The sequence below is a fragment of the Glycine max genome, chromosome 1, assembly GCF_000004515.6.
Source record: "Glycine max cultivar Williams 82 chromosome 1, Glycine_max_v4.0, whole genome shotgun sequence".
NCBI lineage: Eukaryota > Viridiplantae > Streptophyta > Magnoliopsida > Fabales > Fabaceae > Glycine > Glycine max.
In genome coordinates, this window is record NC_016088.4 from 28,065,825 (window position 1) to 28,071,824 (window position 6,000).

The 6,000-nt window shown below is 32.6% G+C and overlaps 1 pseudogene; it reads left to right on the forward strand.

The window, feature by feature from the left end:
• LOC102661954 (uncharacterized) overlaps positions 1–5,699 on the forward strand; it is a 46,279-nt pseudogene extending 40,580 nt beyond the window's left edge.
• Positions 5,700–6,000: the final 301 nt, after the last annotated feature.

Sequence of the window (6,000 nt, forward strand, 5' to 3'; positions counted from 1 at the left end):
TCCACTCACTCACAATGGAAGAACATGGTTGCATTTGTAATTTCATTCCCTCAGGAAGTTCTTGGGGGAAGGGTTGGGGGCTTGTTCCATTGAGGAACTGCAATGGATAGAACAACAGTTGGAGAGGAGTTTAAGTAATGTTAGAGCCAGAAAGGTTAGAATGACTAATTAACATGCATGTATCATTTTAGGATTTGACTCTTCAAAGTGAAGGGAGTGTACTTCAGAGGATAAAATACAATAATAATGTTAATTTGAAGTTCAAAATATTATAATTAATTTTAGATTTTATTACATGTATATTTTATTGTATCACAAATCTCACATTTTTTAATTAATGGTTATTATTGTATTTTTTTCTTCTGAAGTGTACCTTCACTTTAGAAGAGCCAAATCCATCATTTTATTATTAAAATTTTGAAGTTAATATATATTTGTATCTCAACTTTCATTTCTTCAGATCCAGGTTTTCAAAGAACAAATCGAGCAACTAAAAGAAAAGGTAAGTTGTTTACATTTCATGAAAATGGTTATAACCTGTTTTGAGTCAGCGAGGAGGGTAGAGATCACTATATTTGTCATTGCAGCTTAGTGAAAGGAAAAACCGATTAAGTTATGGATGTTAGTTATGGTTTGCGAAGTTATGGTCTATTCTACTGGAAATGAGTGGAGTCATATTCAAGTTGGAGAAGTTTGATGTGCTTAGAATGTTAAACATGATTCAAATTTGACATTGGTCTTAGGTTTCTTCAAAAACAACTTTTTCCTAGTGCTTAAGGCACTAACAGATTTAAGACCTTTAGTCTCTACATATAGTTACATCTGAAAAAAAGTTTCTTTAGTTACAAAACCTTTTACTTAAAGACATTTCCTTTTACTTCTTAAACCTGATTAAAATTTGACTCTTGACAACAGAATTAGAAATTATGGACAGTAAAGTTCAAATATCTAAAAATAAGAGGGAGAAAATATAAAAATTCTAAATACATACTTCTGTATAATTCTGAGTTTATGATGCCATGAAAAAAATGCTTCAAGGTTAAATTCCTTTTCTATTAGTTCTGAAAGTTGAAAAGTTCCCTATAAGGATTACATATAAAAGATTCTGACTATTGTGTTTGTAATTTAATTCAGGAAAAAGTCCTACTTGATGAAAATGCCAAGCTCACTGAAAATGGCAGGCTCTTTGAGAAGGTGAAGTTACTGCTATTTGGAATTAATTTTGTGTGGCCTATAGTTCATTTGGATAATATTTTAAAGCAGATAGAAGCAGTGGCAAATTATCAAGGGGACATTTACATGGGCAAACCAGTGAGGATAAATTGTCAAAAGGCGATTCAGAGGATGAAATGCTCAGCTCTGTCCTCAAGTAATGTTCCTTTACCTTCCCGTTTATAGGATCACCACTTTACTGATCAACGATAGGATCAATAATGATGTTCACAAATTTACTTTGATGCTGATGCTGAAGGACCTTTGTCTACTAGCCCTAATCAGTTAGACGGTGACAAAATAACAGGAGCTACCAATCATAAATCCGTGAATTTGGAGGGAAGCCTGTTGGTTCAGCACCTGTAAGTTTATACTGAACTCTTATGCTTATTAATTATTACTGTTATTTTTTCTTCTATTAAATTTATGTTTCCTCTAGGAAATGAAATGTTGTCATTATTGTTCATCTTAATTTGACAATTTTTTTATATACATTTTGATGCATCGAATGTGTTTAAGTCTTCTCTAAGTTTGTGTTCAATTTCATATTTATAGGCAAAAAAAAAAGAGTCCAGGCTTTCAATAAAGATCAGGAAGCTCTAACCAAAGTTCTATATGAGCAGTGAGTACCACTTGGTTGCCTTGCATTTGATCTCTTTCTGCTCTTTGCTTGATGACTGCTGAATGGATAGTTAAATAAGAAAATTCAATGTTTTCTGAATTTTCTATATTATTTTGCTCAAGATGACAAATAGCATTTCAATTTACCTTTTGATTTTGCTGTTAATAGCTGGGTTGTTATTTCTGCAGATTCAAGGACCACAGAAGATGTAGTTACATGATAGCCAATGCACTGGATAAGGATGGTAAATTCACTACTGCCCAAGTCTCTCGAAAACTTAAGCAACTTGGTTTGTATCTTCCTCTGAAGAGTTCTGGAGGAAAAATGCACCCAAAGGGTGCAGATCTCATGGATCGTTCAAATGAAAGGATGGATGAATCTGATGATGAGACATTGGTATCACTGGTAAAAAGGTAATGTGTTTGGTCTGTAGTTTTGCAAAGCCATGCCATTAATACTTCTGCCTGTTTGCAAAATAATATTCACTCATTGACATGTGTAACTTCTTTCAAAATGCCTTACATTGTTTCAAATTTTATACATAGTTGAATTTCAATACTTTGTCAAATGCAATTTTATTGTGCTGTCCAGATGGATGAGTCTCTCCTAGCTGTCCTCCCTTTAACTATTATTTAATGTTTATATAAATTTAGGAAGAAAATGGAGAGTGGCAAATTATCAAGGGGACAGTTACATGGGCAAACCAGTGAGGATAAATTGTCAAAAGGCGATTCTGATGATGAAATGCTCAGCTCTGTTCTCAAGTAATGTTCCTTTACCTTCCCGTTTATAGGATCACCACTTTACTGATTAACGATAGGATCAATAATGATGTTCACAAATTTACTTTGAGCTGGTGATTCTTCCGGCTCCTGCTTCTATTTACTTTGACTTAAAAAATCATGAATTTGTCTCGTCCATCAACCACTTTTGTTTTATTTGTAATTAATTTTCTTTTATTTAATTTAGGAAAAAAATAAATAGTAAAGTATCAATTGAACAATTACTTGAACCCATTAATGTGGATTCATCGTCAAGAGATGATTCTGATGATGAAATGCTCAGCTCTGCTCTCAAGTAAAATATTCCATACTTTCACTTTTCTTTCTTGGATATTATTGATCAATGATAGGAACATAAATGTGCATATGACGAATTTAGTTTGAATTGTTTATTTTTTTTATGTGAAATCTTGCTACAATGTTAGTTAAGTTTGTATCTATGGAAAAATTCCTTTCTCTTGTTAATTTCTTAAAATTAATTACCCATTGTCTATATCACATGTAATTTTAGTTGTTTATTCCAGCACTGTTCGTACCAGATTTAATTTTCTTTGTATTGGTATAATTTCTGGATGCAGAAGAACTAGACGACCATCTCTTAAATCAAAGCAAGTTGAGCTTGAAAATATCCAAATTCATGAGAGAATAATGGGCGACGATTCTTTCAATGGAGGCATAATAGAGGTTTCGGAAGGGTATGCCTTTGTCGTCACCATCATTTTTATTTTTGGTTATAGAATTTTATTTAGTGTATAATGATGTCAATGAGATTCATTTTTGCTAATATAGACTAATGGCAAACTTTTACCACTTAATGGGAAAAGATTTCTTGTTGCAATAGCACACTTTTGCTAGTTTGATATGATTATTTAGGCTGACAATTGAGTTTATTAACATTCATGGGTATTTAATTCATTTGTTGAACTATAAATTGTAGTAACATTTATAGTTATTCAGATGTAAATATGAATCAAGGGGTGCTTCTCCTTAACTAACACAGCAATCGGCATTGATGTCCCTGCAAGGACTATGCAGGTATAGTTATTCAGATGTAAATATAAGCATACCAACTAAGATTTTACTACATTTTGATCCTTTTCTCTACTTTATATCTTATAAATTCAAGGTGTCTATAAATTCAGCATTGATGTCCCTACATTTTGATCCTTTTCTCTACTTGTTTGGTCAGAAAGATGCTAAAGAAAATGAAAAAGCAACCCCTCTTGTTTGTGGAACTCCTTTTCTGGAAGACTCGGAGGGAATGCCATTACATCAATGCTGAATATTTGTTGAGCGAGCTTGGTCATTTGAAGAAAGAAAGTGCCAATTGGAATAACACTCAGGGAGATGAAGAAATTGGTTCATCCCCAGCAAAGGTGTGGACACAGGATATCAAAAGTAAGATAAAACCCTCAAACTTTGCTTCTAAGCTTTTATGTATGATTTTGTACTTTCTATTTCTTTTGGGAAATTTTTTTGAAGCACTGAGATGACCATTTTTAGAATGTGGGATCAATTTTCAATTTATACTTCTTGATTGATTGGTTCATAATTATTCTTGATCACTGCAAAGAATTATCTACAATGAATATACTCTTATTTTTGTTTCTTTCTTCTGTAGAGACAAGCTTGATGTTATTAAAGGCTTTGCACCTACCTCTGGCAGTAACAGTGACAAAGATGATCATAAGTACGTTGACAACTTGACATCAAATTTTACTTGAGATTTTATAGTTTCTGATACTTGGTTTACTTGGACATAACAGTGGGGAGCAATTGATGGAAGACGAATCTCAAATTGCTCTAAGGAGAAGGAAGAAACTTGTTCTTGATGGTGATTTGGAAAGACAAATCAAAGATCTCCATGAGAAGTAGGTTTGACTAGATCAAACTTTTGTCTGAACTTTGGAGCATGATTTAAATTAGAGCCTTGTCAAAAAGAAATTCAGTCTTTTTTATTTTATTTTTTTTACATCATTGGTACAAACATTCTTAAAAGGAGTGAGCAAGATAGATCAATTCATAGCTTTTCAATATTTTGTTGAATTTCATTATTTGTATTGTATTTCAATTCATAGCTTTTCTTGTACTAATTTAACCTGAGTTTATAAATTTCCAAAAATTAAAAAAAAAATCAGCATATTCTACATCGGTTCAATTATAAACGATGTAGAAAATATCCTCATTCTACATCGGTTAGGAGATAAACGATGTAAAAACTCTTCAAATTCTACATCGGTTGATTGTAGACCGATGTAGAAACCTTTCCATTCGTGCCCATTCTACATCGGTTTTGGTGATAAACGATATAGAAAATCTCCTCATACTACATACGATAAACGATGTAAAAAGCTTTCATTTTCTACATCGGTTTTACGATAAACGATGTAAAAAGCTTTCATTTTCTACATCGGTTGATTGATAACCGATGTAGCCACGTTACCATATCTAGTCATTCTACATCGGTTGAACTATAACCGATGTAGAAACCTTTCATTTTCTACATCGGTTGACTGATAACCGATGTAGAAATCTACCCATTCAACATCGGTTTCAGCTTTAGAACCGCTGTAGAAAGCTACCCATTCTACATCGATTGTAGCTAGACAACCGATGTAGAAAAGTCAGCCTTCAAAGACGGTCATAAAACCGATGTTGTGATTCAACGACCCCGGGTTACCACCACGCGTCATAACCGATGTAGAAAGACCGTTAGAATCGATGTAGAAGGCTTTTTTTTTAGTAGTGCCAAATTATGGTTTCATCAGCAAGGGAAGCTATTTGGAATGAGAATCGTGGGAGGGTGGTGTGGTTTAAGAGTTTTTATGATGTAGGGTTTCAAACAAGTGTTGGACTGAGTTTGAAAATTGTTGATAGAATGAAATGAGAGCAAGAAAGAGTTGGATGGATTGGTAGGAATCAAATGGAAAGAGTTGAGGAGTTCGGAGGAACAAACGGTTGGAGGAAATTTTGCTGTTATGTGTTGGTGGAAAGTTTTGTATTAATGAGAATGGATAGAAAATTGGTGCTAAGTTAAGATTAATTACATGCACACACATTAAATTAGGTGCATGTGGGAGTGATTGTTTTCTTTTCTTTTCAACCGATTTGTGTTCTTCAATGTTTGGTTTTCTTATTCTAATTAAGTTGTTATATTATATACCTTTTATTTATTTTTTTATGAATATATATATTGGAGCACGTGTCAAAATAATAGTAACTTGACATATTTACTAATATGCAGTGTGTGCCAAAATTTATTTATTTTTAATCCAATCTTATAAAAATGATTTGCGATCATTTTAAACTATCCAAATATTTGTATTATTTTTCGATGACATGTTTTTTTACACATTATGATGATTTTAAAGAAGAAAAATAAAA